Genomic DNA, 14,369 nt, shown 5'->3' on the forward strand with positions numbered 1-14,369 from the left:
GCATACGGCGCCAAATTCAAATTTCAATGGAGGAATACGTACAATCACTACAAATGCCTGGGAAACCTTCAAAACATCAAATAAAATGTTTATTTTGCCCTACACATGTGCCCACTGTATAGTTAAGTTGCCATGAGTTAGGAAATGTAGGGGGGAAGGAGGGGAGCCCCAAAAAATTTTTTAGATCTTTTTCAGCCTATCACCCATAATATAGAAAAAACGTCAGCGTTTTTTGGGACTTAGAAAAAATGTGAACTTTTTTTGAAGCAATCCCTATCTACTCTATTGAGGTGGCGAAGGAAGTCTAGTGTAAAAGGTAGCGTTCAGTATACTGCGCGTGTTAGTGAATTTGCGTAGTTACGTCCTTTGTGAAAATTCGCCAGGCGTAAGGGTGCGAAGTAACACTAGCGAATTTACGCCAGCGTTAGGCGCTTCGGCGCTTAGTGAATTTGCCCCTGAGTCTTAGCTGCATGAACAGTATGACAAACCCAAATGCATAGAACCGAAAGCTATTGTCATACATTTAATATGGACGTACCTATAGGTAGCTAAGCTCTGGAATATAACTATGGGATACATAGAAGGAGGGCCTTCCATGTATCACCTGAAATGTCCCTGCTGGAGCTATTGATGAGGAGGCACCTATGGGGAACTGTTCTATTTATGGCTAGGAAATGTATAGTAACCAAGTGGATGTCAGCTAGTACCCCAACCCTGGGGCGTTGACTGGGCTCAATTGGATCGATGTTTCCACTAATCCAATTGACGTATATGTCCAGGAGATGTCCTAAGAAGTATGAGAAAATCGGAGAGGACTGGTCACTCGAAATACGTTGCAAAAGCTCTGTCTAGACCATAGTTGTAATCTCTGTAATTATGTATACACAAATATGTCAACATGTTCTCTATGTCTTGTCAGCTTCTCATTACATATATAATTGATCTGTACCTGAATCACCAACCCAACTCCCTTCCCCACTTTACAAATAAAACCTGTTAAAATTTGGGTGCAACCAACTCTCTGGCAGAGGGGGACTCCTATAGCTAAGGTCAACTTCCCCTTTAAAGCTGGTATCCTCGCTGGGCAGCTGATCTCTTTCAGCACAGCACTTGGCAATTGACCTACGACAGGATTCACTCAAGAGTTGTCTGCAAACAGACATTAGCCCGGTTGTCTAACACCATTAATAATGTGCAATTGGTGAGTCAACATGTGTAGGAACGGGTGATGCTCACAATGTGCACTAGACTCCAGTCACAAGGCATATCACTTACACATCTATCAAACCTGTACTTGCTGTATCTACCCTTAGAATTGACAGATGGGCTTTTTAGCCCCCTAATTGCTTCCTTAGAAGCTTTTCCCATGACTCTATTTGGTGCTCATTATCTGGAACAATGCCTCGTAATTGTGGGTAAACACTGAGCTGTAAAGTGAACTAATCTGCTGTGCTGTCCTATGCTATTTATATCCAGAGTTCTGTGTAGCGTGTACCCCATTACACGCATGCATCACTCCTCCTGCGTGCTTGTGGGGTGTATGTGGGAGCCGCCATATTCCATATTTCTAGTAGAATATACTATATAGCTTAATTCAGAGGTTCATTTTATATTGACATCTTGAGTTTATGACCGAACTTAACTTTAAGGTTGCTCTGTGACTGGTACAGTGTATAACCATGAGTCGGGTAAATGGTACGATGCCATAGACACTAGTCACTAGTTGTTGGGCTTTTCGGGGCTGTTTGGGCCATTTTGTACTTGAAATGCCAGGGCCTATATTGAATCTCTGTCCAGACCTTGGGTCCCCATACCTTATGGGTCCACTATACCCCTTTCAGCTGTCCTAAAGTTGCACCACACTGATCATAGATTCATAGCAAACTGACCCAAACTTCTTTTAATGATGGAAAAAATATGGTAGTGCTGCTGAACAACAGTGATGGAAGCCTACCAGGAAACCAGGGTCCATACAGAATCTTTCCTAGTCCTCTTCATACACCACATTCTTTCCACCTTCCATACTCCACTCTGCTTTGCGCAGTCTCTTCTACTTTCTCCAAACTTATTAACCTCCTTTTTATAATAGCAGTTACATTGACCTGTATTCTACAATGTTTCTTCTTCCTTTCTCCACCCCATCTACCTTTTTTCTCATTCTTTGGGTATTGCCTCTTCTTCCTTTTTGTGATCACTTCTGCTCTTCTCAGTCTTTTCCTTACTAGAATTTCCTTCTCCTTTCCACTTTTCCATATCTTCCACCACCATCTTTCCTTCCCTCTGTCTTCTCACCCTCACAACATACCTATAGCAGTAATGGGCTTTCTGTAGGAAATAAGTATGTGCTGATAAACACCTCGGGCATGAAACAAGGGTAAGGCTACCCCCATGATCTTCTGCAGCTTCTCTTGGATTGTTCTTAACCATGAACCTCTTGGGTTGTCCATCAGGTCAAAGAGTTCATTTTCCCCAAAGGAAAATACAGGAACTAGTGAGGCGCTAAAGAGAAGAAGAATAGTAAAAGGTAAAAATTGCTTTCATACAGAGTTTGTAGAGACCTGATTATTAGAATATTTAATAATAAACATATCTTGTAACAAGTTCAGAATTTATGGATCTCAATGCAAAAATCAGTTGCTCTGGTCCCATGTTCTACAGACAAATGTCCTCCTACAATACGTTACCCTGGTGGTCTAGTGGGCGGCGGGGTCGCCCACCGCGTCTCCAGCCGGGACGCCTGCCGTGTGCCGGTTTCCCTATGGTGCGCGGACGGGTTTATGCGCCGGTGTGATGACGTCATCGCGCAACGGCGCTAAATTCAAACTATTTAAAGGGGTTTTGTAATTAAACACATTGCCCATTGTTAGGTTTAATTAGTTTGTTCCTGGTGCTATTGCTACATGATTTAGATTGATCTTCTGGTTATTGACCCTTGCCTAACCTGATTATTCTGAACTCTCCTATCTGACCATTGCCTGGCTGTTTATTCTACACTCTCCAATCCTGATTCTGGCCTGTCTGTCTATTCTACGCTCTGCTTGTGCTGGCCCGACCTGCCTGTTCCACGCTGTGTTATCTGGCCTGTCTTCCAAATTGTGTGATCTTCCATTTCCAGTTTCCTTGTGAAATGATCGTGCCCCTTTGCTCGTCCAGAACCTTTAGCTCTGCTCCTCTCTTAGTAAGACCTGGCAGCATCCAATTAGGCGGCTGTTAAAGGGGAAGGAAACCTAGTTAGTGCAAAAACCCATCCCCCCCGTGTGTTGCCCACCCTCCCTCCTCCCCCCTGGCCTACCCGTCCCGCTGGGCAAATGCCCCTAACTTGTTACTTACCCTTCTGCGCAGGTCCAGTCCAGGGAGTTCACAGACGACATCTTCTTCCACGCAATCTTCTTCCTGCTTTGAACGGCGTTTTGGCGCATGCGCAGTAGGAGCATTTCGCCAGTACGGATCTACTGCGCATGCGCCAAAAGTCACGATGTACTTTTGGCGCATGCGCAGTAGATCGTACCGGCGAAATGCTCCTACTGCGCATGCGCCGGTCAAAGCAGGAAGAAGATGTCGTCTGTGAACTCCCTGGACTGGACCTGCGCAGAAGGGTAAGTAACAAGTTAGGGGCATTTGCCCAGCGGGAGGGGTAGGCCAGGGGGGGAGGAGGGAGGGTGGGCAACACACGGGAGGGGGGGAGGGTTTTTGCGCCAACTAGGTTTCCTTCCCCTTTAAAGGCAGAAGCAAGAGCCGAGACCAGGGAGCTTAGCATCGGTTCTGGACTTAGGGTGCCGAACGTGACAAATACACAGTAGTAATATCAATATGATAAATTACTCACTGGAGTATTACCAAGACATATTGACTTGGGTCCCATCTGATAAAGAGTTTGAGCATTTCTAATCCAAGATAATATAATTTATACGCCTTTATATCATACAATCAGCAATCATATAAACCAGTGTCATACATACCAGTGTAAGATAATAGTTCATTACCCATGTAGTATTGCTAATCTGAAAAATCATTTTCTGTTTTTAAGATGAAGAGTGAACGCAGCAGGTCGGGCAGGTCGAGACTCTGGGGCTCCTCCCACAGCGATGACAATTGTGTTACCTCCTGCCTTGCTCTTCAGTAAGTAACTAGCGCTATCCTTATATCAAATGGATGCAGGTGCTGCCAACTTAAATTCCTATTTCCTTCAGCCTCTCTTTTAATCATTTATATTGCAACAATTAAACATTAACAATTCAGACGCTCACCAAGTTTAAGATGTGGTTTGGGTGCAACTGCTCCAAAGTCGCCACTTACTTTATCTTGTCTGCAATTTAAAAAGCCAAGGTCACTCACTGGTCTCCATTGGTGGTTCAGATGCTGCACCCCGAACCCGTAGCTTAGGGAAAATACTTTGCATCAACATTCCATGTTGGACCTGCACTAAAGGAACTCCTGAGGTTTTATCCTGCACTGCTTCTTCTGAGGAGTTCCTGGAGTACGCGTCTAATATAGAATGTTGACACTAGCCCTATCCTCATCTGATGGAACCAGACCTACAAGCAGATTGGGTTAATAGCATTTAAAACCATTCTTAAATCATCATGTTACCTAACACCAACAAAAAAACACAAGACTGTAAGCTCTCTGGGTCATGCCCTTCTTTCTTCTACCTCTATAAATACTTAGGAGGTCCACCTTATAGTCCAGTCCAGTTGAATCCTCAGGATTCTTACTCATTTTACCCAAGGTTTATTTTGTGTTAATACATGGGCTGACCAATCAGGATCCTGCATGAAACTGCAATTAAAACAACTACTCAAAAAAGGATATGACTTGAGACAGATTGGGAGCGTCTGTCCATAACTAGGATTAACCTGGTTCTGAAATGTTTGGAACATAAATTGGGATTTTAACCCTTTAAGTGCCAGCAGAATTTCACATTTTGGTTACGCGAAATGCCAGCCGTTTTTGAAACATTTTGTGCTCTCTCACTTTAGGGGCATTTTCTGAGGGGAAACCTATAGTTTACCTAGGAAAACTATACATTGTTTTTTTCGGTAGAAACTGAGCTTTCTAAATCAGCCTGAGTTTTCATGTATTTACACCTGTGCAAAAAAATTTATAGTGCTAAATACCAAAAAAAAATGAAAAATTACCATTTTTCATCGTATATCAATTTATACCAGAAAAATATTTCATTTTACGGATGAAAATCCAACTGATTTGGAAAGCCTTATGTCTCTCGAACGTGCCAATACCAGATATGTATAGTTTTAGGGAGATTTAGGATTTCTGTACAGCAAAAACTCCCGGCAATATATTACCAAATTTTGAAAGCACTAAGGCAGAAAACGGCATGCTTTAGATTCCAAGGCAAAAAATCCTGAAACCGTAGGTTTACCCCAGAAAACCATACATTTTTGAAAAGTACACATTCTGCCGATTACAAAATGGGTAACTATGTCTCTCTACTCCCAACTACCAAACATAAAAGCTTGTCTGAACATAGCGGTTTTTCAACAAAAAATTCAAAATTCTGAAAAATCATTTCAAAGGTTTTATTTTGCTGCTCCGCATATCCCAAACTATATTAGGTACCAAGAAAAAGCACATGAAATATGATTGCCAGGGGTCCACTGAACAGTTTGATACCCATTATGCATAGGTTTACCAAAGTATCTGGCATTTAGAGACACCAATATGTAGTTAGCACATCCAAATTGTTCAGGACTTTACTTCAGCTACTGAGAAATCAACACATTGACTGCATTTTTTGTGGGGTAAAAACACAGAAATATATGTTTACCCCCCAAACCCATATATTTTTGGAAAGTACACATTCTACTGAATCTAAAATGGGTACCCATGCCTTTCTGCTCCAAACTACTGAGTCGCAAGGCTTTCCCAAAGTTGTCGGTTTTGGTGAAATATCTGAAAATTGCCTCAAAGCTTCAACTTCCCAGCACCATATCACCCATGTGTCATTACGTACTAAGAAAAAGCACCCTAAATATGATTGCCAGGGTTCCTCCGAACAGTTTGGTGGCCATTGTTCATAGGTTTACCAAAGTATCTGGCATTTAGAGGCCCCAAAATGAAGTTAGCGCATACAAACAGTCCCGTGGGTAACTTCAGCTAATGAAAAATCAACACATTGACTCCATTTTTGTGGGGTAAAAACACAGAAATATATGTTTACCCCCCAAACCCATACATTTTTGGAAAGTACACATTCTACCGAATCTAAAATGGGTACCCATGCCTTATTGCTCCAAACTACTGAGTCGCAAGGCTTTCCCAAAGTTGTCGGTTTTGGTGAAATATCTGAAAATTGCCTCAAAGCTTCAACTTCCCAGCACCATATCACCCATGTGTCATTACGTACTAAGAAAAAGCACCCTAAATATGATTGCCAGGGTTCCTCTGAACATTTTGGTGGCCATTGTTCATAAGTTTACCAAAGTATCTGGCATTTAGAGTCCCCAAAATGAAGTTAGCGCATACAAACAGTCCCGTGGGTAACTTCAGCTAATGAAAAATCAACACATTGACTGCATTTTTGTGGGGTAAAACACAGAAATATATGTTTACCCCCCAAACCCATACATTTTGGAAAGTACACATTCTACCGAATCTAAAATGGGTACCCATGCCTTATTGCTCCAAACTACTGAGTCGCAAGGCTTTCCCAAAGTTGTCGGTTTTGGTGAAATATCTGAAAATTGCCTCAAAGCTTCAACTTCCCAGCACCATATCACCCATGTGTCATTACGTACTAAGAAAAAGCACCCTAAATATGATTGCCAGGGTTCCTCCGAACAGTTTGGTGGCCATTGTTCATAGGTTTACCAAAGTATCTGGCATTTAGAGGCCCCAAAATGAAGTTAGCGCATACAAACAGTCCCGTGGGTAACTTCAGCTAATGAAAAATCAACACATTGACTCCATTTTTGTGGGGTAAAACACAGAAATATATGTTTACCCCCCAAACCCATACATTTTTGGAAAGTACACATTCTACCGAATCTAAAATGGGTACCCATGCCTTATTGCTCCAAACTACTGAGTTGCAAGGCTTTCCCAAAGTTGTCGGTTTTGGTGAAATATCTGAAAATTGCCTCAAAGCTTCAACTTCCCAGCACCATATCACCCATGTGTCATTACGTACTAAGAAAAAGCACCCTAAATATGATTGCCAGGGTTCCTCCGAACAGTTTGGTGGCCATTGTTCATAGGTTTACCAAAGTATCTGGCATTTAGAGGCCCCAAAATGAAGTTAGCGCATACAAACAGTCCCGTGGGTAACTTCAGCTAATGAAAAATCAACACATTGACTGCATTTTTGTGGGGTAAAAACACAGAAATATATGTTTACCCCCCAAACCCATACATTTTTGGAAAGTACACATTCTACCGAATCTAAAATGGGTACCCATGCCTTATTGCTCCAAACTACTGAGTCGCAAGGCTTTCCCAAAGTTGTCGGTTTTGGTGAAATATCTGAAAATTGCCTCAAAGCTTCAACTTCCCAGCACCATATCACCCATGTGTCATTACGTACTAAGAAAAAGCACCCTAAATATGATTTCCAGGGTTCCTCCGAACAGTTTGGTGGCCATTGTTCATAGGTTTACCAAAGTATCTGGCATTTAGAGGCCCCAAAATGAAGTTAGCGCATACAAACAGTCCCGTGGGTAACTTCAGCTAATGAAAAATCAACACATTGACTGCATTTTTGTGGGTAAAAACACAGAAATATATGTTTACCCCCCAAACCCATACATTTTTGGAAAGCACACATTCTACCGAATCTAAAATGGGTACCCATGCCTTATTGCTCCAAACTACTGAGTCGCAAGGCTTTCCCAAAGTTGTCGGTTTTGGTGAAATATCTGAAAATTGCCTCAAAGCTTCAACTTCCCAGCACCATATCACCCATGTGTCATTACGTACTAAGAAAAAGCACCCTAAATATGATTGCCAGGGTTCCTCCGAACAGTTTGGTGGCCATTGTTCATAGGTTTACCAAAGTATCTGGCATTTAGAGGCCCCAAAATGAAGTTAGCGCATACAAACAGTCCCGTGGGTAACTTCAGCTAATGAAAAATCAACACATTGACTGCATTTTTGTGGGGTAAAAACACAGAAATATATGTTTACCCCCCAAACCCATACATTTTTGGAAAGTACACATTCTACCGAATCTAAAATGGGTACCCATGCCTTATTGCTCCAAACTACTGAGTCGCAAGGCTTTCCCAAAGTTGTCGGTTTTGGTGAAATATCTGAAAATTGCCTCAAAGCTTCAACTTCCCAGCACCATATCACCCATGTGTCATTACGTACTAAGAAAAAGCACCCTAAATATGATTGCCAGGGTTCCTCCGAACAGTTTGGTGGCCATTGTTCATAGGTTTACCAAAGTATCTGGCATTTAGAGGCCCCAAAATGAAGTTAGCGCATACAAACAGTCCCGTGGGTAACTTCAGCTAATGAAAAATCAACACATTGACTGCATTTTTGTGGGGTAAAAACACAGAAATATGTGTTTACCCCCCAACCCCATATATTTTTGGAAAGTACACATTCTACAGAATCTAAAATGGGTACCCATGCCTTTCTGCTCCAAACTACTGAGTCGCAAGGCTTTGCCAAATTTGGCGGTTTTGGTGAAATATCTGGAAATTGCCTCAAAGCTTCAACTTTCCAGCATCGTATTGTCTATGTATCATTACCAGCATAAAGCATCCTAAATATAAACATATGGGTCTACTAAACAGTTTGATGCCCAATGTGCATAGATATACCAAACTATGTGGCGCACAGAGACCCCCAAATGACAATATGTATAGACATTTTCACGGCTGACGCGCTGGCTGCTGCAATATAACCACCCGGTGTGTGTATTATGCGACATTAGACCACCTAACAGTACAGAGACCCCAGAAAACCATATATTTTCAGAAAGTAAACATTCTGACGAATCCAATATGGGTAAATAAGTGTTTCTACTGCAAACTGCCAAACTGCAAAGCAATGCTGAACATAACGGTTTTTTATCAAATTTCTGAAAATCGTCACAAAGCTTGAATTTTACCCCATTATATGCCCCACATTTCGTAACTTATCAGCATGAAACATCCTAAATATGAATGCCAGGGGTCTACTGAACACTTTGATGCCCAATATGCATAGATATACCAAACTATGTGGCGCACAGAGACCCCCAAATGACAATAGTGTATATACAATTTCACAGCTGACGCGCTGGCTGCTGCAATATAAGCACCCGGTGCGTGTATTATGCAACATTAGACCCCCCTAACAGTACAGAGACCCCAGAAAACCATATATTTTCAGAAAGTACACATTCTGACGAATTCAATATGGGTAAATAAGTGTTTCTACTGCAAACTGCCAAACTGCAAAGCAATGCTGAACATAATGGTTTTTATCAAATTTCTGAAATCGTCACAAAGCTTGAATTCTACCCCATTATATGCCCCACATTTCGTAACGTATCAGCATAAAACATCCTAAATATGAACGCCAGGGGTCTACTGAACACTTTGATGCCCAATATGCATAGATATACCAAACTATGTGGCGCACAGAGACCCCCAAATGACAATAGTGTATATACATTTTCACGGCTGACGCGCTGGCTGCTGCAATATGAGCACCTGGTGTGTGTATTATGCGACATTAGACCCCCCTAACAGTACAGAGACCCCAGAAAACCATATATTTTCAGAAAGTACACATTCTGACGAATCCAATATGGGTAAATAAGTGTTTCTACTGCAAACTGCCAAACTGCAAAGCAATGCTGAACATAACGGTTTTTATCAAATTTCTGAAAATCTTCACAAAGCTTGAATTTTACCCCATTATATGCCCCACATTTCGTAACGTATCAGCATAAAACATCCTAAATATTAACGCCAGGGGTCTACTGAACACTTTGATGCCCAATATGCATAGATATACCAAACTATGTGGCGCACAAAGACCCCCAAATGACAATAGTGTATATACATTTTCACGGCTGACGCGCTGGCTGCTGCAATATGAGCACCTGGTGTGTGTATTATGCGACATTAGACCCCCTAACAGTACAGAGACCCCAGAAAACCATATATTTTCAGAAAGTACACATTCTGACGAATCCAATATGGGTAAATAAGTGTTTCTACTGCAAACTGCCAAACTGCAAAGCAATGCTGAACATAACGGTTTTTATCAAATTTCTGAAAATCGTCACAAAGCTTGAATTTTACCCCATTATATGCCCCACATTTCGTAACGTATCAGCATAAAACATCCTAAATATGAACGCCAGGGGTCTACTGAACACTTTGATGCCCAATATGCATAGATATACCAAACTATGTGGCGCACAGAGACCCCCAAATGACAATAGTGTATATACATTTTCACGGCTGACGCGCTGGCTGCTGCAATATGAGCACCTGGTGTGTGTATTATGCGACATTAGACCCCCATAACAGTACAGAGACCCCAGAAAACCATATATTTTCAGAAAGTACACATTCTGACAAATCCAATATGGGTAAATAAGTGTTTCTACTGCAAACTGCCAAACTGCAAAGCAATGCTGAACGTAACGGTTTTTATCAAATTTTTGAAAATCGTCACAAAGCTTGAATTCTACCGCATTATATGCCCCACATTTCGTAACATATCAGCATAAAACATCCTAAATATGAACGCCAGGGGTCTACTGAACACTTTGATGCCCAATATGCATAGATATACCAAACTATGTGGCGCACAGAGACCCCCAAATGACAATAGTGTATATACATTTTCACGGCTGACGCGCTGGCTGCTGCAATATGAGCACCTGGTGTGTGTATTATGCGACATTAGACCCCCCTAACAGTACAGAGACCCTAGAAAACCATATATTTTCAGAAAGTACACATTCTGACGAATCCAATATGGGTAAATAAGTGTTTCTACTGCAACTGCCAAACTGCAAAGCAATGCTGAACATAACGGTTTTTATCAAATTTCTGAAAATCGTCACAAAAGCTTGAATTTTACCCCATTATATGCCCCACATTTCGTAACGTATCAGCATAAAACATCCTAAATATGAACGCCAGGGGTCTACTGAACACTTTGATGCCCAATATGCATAGATATACCAAACTATGTGGCGCACAGAGACCCCCAAATGACAATAGTGTATATACATTTTCACGGCTGACGCGCTGGCTGCTGCAATATGAGCACCTGGTGTGTGTATTATGCGACATTAGACCCCCATAACAGTACAGAGACCCCAGAAAACCATATATTTTCAGAAAGTACACATTCTGACGAATCCAATATGGGTAAATAAGTGTTTCTACTGCAAACTGCCAAACTGCAAAGCAATGCTGAACGTAACGGTTTTTATCAAATTTTTGAAAATCGTCACAAAGCTTGAATTCTACCGCATTATATGCCCCACATTTCGTAACGTATCAGCATAAAACATCCTAAATATGAACGCCAGGGGTCTACTGAACAATTTGATGCCCAATATGCATAGATATACCAAACTATGTGGCGCACAGAGACCCCCAAATGGATATATAGTAGATAAAATTTACAAGGTAAAACAAAATAAGGCAGTAAAGAGTGAAATGCAAAAAAATCCAATAAAACCACAAAAATCAATGTTTTTTTTCCAGACTAGTGTTATCGGCCGTCAGAATCACAGTTTGAATATTTTAGCTGGGCCAAACAGGTTATACGGCTAGAAACAAGTGAACACAACATACGCAGAGCTGAAAATGCAATAAAATGGCTAAAAATTCAATAAAATGGCTAAAAATGCACCAAAATACCCAAAATTGCAATATAATCGCCGAAATAACATAAAAAAGATATTGCACAGTACGGTTAGCGAATACGCTATTCGTAATGGCAATAAAACATCTTTTTCAGCCAAAAAAAGAGACGATGCGATAAGAAAAAAAAAAAAAAAGCCACAATGCCATGTATGTGCGTGTGCGTGTGTACAAATGGTAAATTACATGTTATGTGCGCGTGTGTGCGTGTGCACATGTGTGTAAGTGCAGTGAGTGTAAGTGACCCCCCCAATCCCCAAAAATGTATGTGTAAGTGTGTGTAAGTGTGAATCTAAGTGTGTATTACTGTAATAAGTGTGTGTTGGTGTGTTTGTGTGTGTAATTGTTGCACTAACCTGAAAAAGTCGCTGGAGACTGTTGCACACGATCAGGAAGAGGCCCTGGAAGAAATCTGCGACGTCTTCTGTGTCTCTGTGCTGTGGGGGCGGAGATCTCCGGCGCGGTGTAGGCTGCAGCAGCAGGACACGTAAGTAGCACGTGCCTGCTGCTGTTTTTGGGCCCCTGGGCGATCGCGCCCCAGGGGCCACTCGATCCCCTGCTCTGCTCGTTGTCTAGGGGCAGGGGATCGAGCAGGAACGGAGCGAGCGGCTCTAACAGCCGCTCCTCCGCTTCTGAACCCGGAAGTGCTGCAGAACGTAGAATCTACGTTCTGTGGCATTTCAAGTTACTTTTCCACAGAACGTAGATTCTACGTTCTGTGGCACTTAAAGGGTTAAAGTATGATTTCCCATAGCACCTTCCTTAAAAAATTATGTTTTGCATCATAAGATGCACTTACCTCCACTCATAATATTGTCCCGAAAAATGGAGCCCGAAACCAAATTGGCAACATTAGGGGGTTATTTATCAAAGTCCGATTTTATCTCAACATTTTCTAGTACAAACGCCGAAAAAATTTGCTTGGGTTTTTTACGCTTATTTATTATTACATTATTCCGTAAATTTGCTTTGTGATGAAAAAATCACACCCGAAAACTCTTCTTATGCTTTTTTACCCAAAAACTTCGGGGTATTGCACAAAACCCAGCGCATATCAAAAATAATCATTGGGACTCCTCCCATTGACTTACATGCAATCTCGACAGGTCTAAGATGCCGGATTTTCTAATTCGGACTTTTCCATCCTCAGGGTTTAATAAATTCCGAAAAATCTGTTATTTTTTAAAAGTCCGATTTTATAAGGAAAAAAAAATTACGGGATTTTTGCATTCGGAGTTTAATAATTAACCCCCTAAGTGATAGGGAATAATTCCTGGGAAGAGCCTGTGAAATCCAGTGGCCTCGGTGCAGAAATGAGTGAAAGCCCCAGCCACCAGCACCCCGTGGGGATGAGAATCCACGATATAGTTCTGTGGGAGTCCAAATCTGCTGTTTTTATCAAGAAGACAAAAGCTGTGATGATCCTGATCATTTTTAGATTTCATTAGGACATGAGGGACACTGCAAGTCAAACCTTTGGGGGGTTCTCAGTGTGTGACCAGTGGTAATGTACTCATTCTGTTTGGGGGGTCCCCATATCTGGTTATTAGATCAATACATTTGTCTGTTTGTGTTTAGCACCAGGTTATGAGTCTGAAACATTTTTAGCACAATGTGATGGGTTTTGTATTATTTGGAGTCATCACATGAATTAATAATGTATGTGTTTGGCCTGAGGTTTGTTCTGTAATTCTAAAGCTCATTTCTTTCATCCAGTCCTACACTGATTGTTATAGTTCTTTCCTTCCCTCTGGCTGCTTAAGACGCTGTGACATTTAAAGAGGTATTGACTCTTGTGATTCAAACTCAGGGGGTGATCTTGGCTACTCTGCTGCCTGAAGTTTCAGAGCCAAAACCTCCTTGGTTGTCCCCAAAGCCAGGACACTTACATGCAACCTTTAAAGGGAGACTGTCATGAGAAAACTTGTTTTTTTCCCCAAATGCATCTGTTAATAGTGCTGCTCCAGCAGACTTCTGCACTGAAATCTGATTTTCAAAAGAGCAAACTGATTTTTTAATATTTAATTTTGAAATCTAACATGGGGCTAGACATATTGTCAGTTTCCCAGGTGCCCCCAGTCATGTGACTTGTACTCTGATAAACTTCAGTCACTCTTTACTGCTGTACTGCAAGTTGGAGTGATATCACGCCTCTCATTTTCAGTTTCAAGGCAATGCTATATGTTTAATAGGACCCATGTGAATGCCTTCTTAGGTTTTTTTTTTTTTACTTTTATATGACTTTTAGGTTCCTTCTGGTCTTTCTCACGATAACCTTGATTATTTTTCTTCTTGACTGTCTGAAAAACTCCACTGCCCCTCCATGGGCATCGCCATATCAAATAGAACATAGGTTTCCAAACTCTGGGAATGCCAACCTGGGTAGACTTAATATAAAAGTCATAAGGCGAGAATTGTGGAGAGAAGCAATTTAGTCTCCTTGATAGACCTTACTTGAAGGTCAATAATTTAGAGGTTGATACGTATCTGAGTTCCTAAATATTCCTAAACTATAAATTAATG

At 41.4% G+C, this 14,369-nt stretch overlaps 1 pseudogene; it reads right to left on the reverse strand.

Annotated features, from left to right (window-relative positions):
- Nucleotides 1-1,901: 1,901 nt before the first annotated feature.
- Nucleotides 1,902-13,291, reverse strand: LOC108709036 (annotated as a pseudogene).
- Between the last annotated feature and the right edge of the window lie 1,078 nt (nt 13,292-14,369).

Source organism: Xenopus laevis, chromosome 2S (assembly GCF_017654675.1).
Source record: "Xenopus laevis strain J_2021 chromosome 2S, Xenopus_laevis_v10.1, whole genome shotgun sequence".
Lineage (NCBI taxonomy): Eukaryota > Metazoa > Chordata > Amphibia > Anura > Pipidae > Xenopus > Xenopus laevis.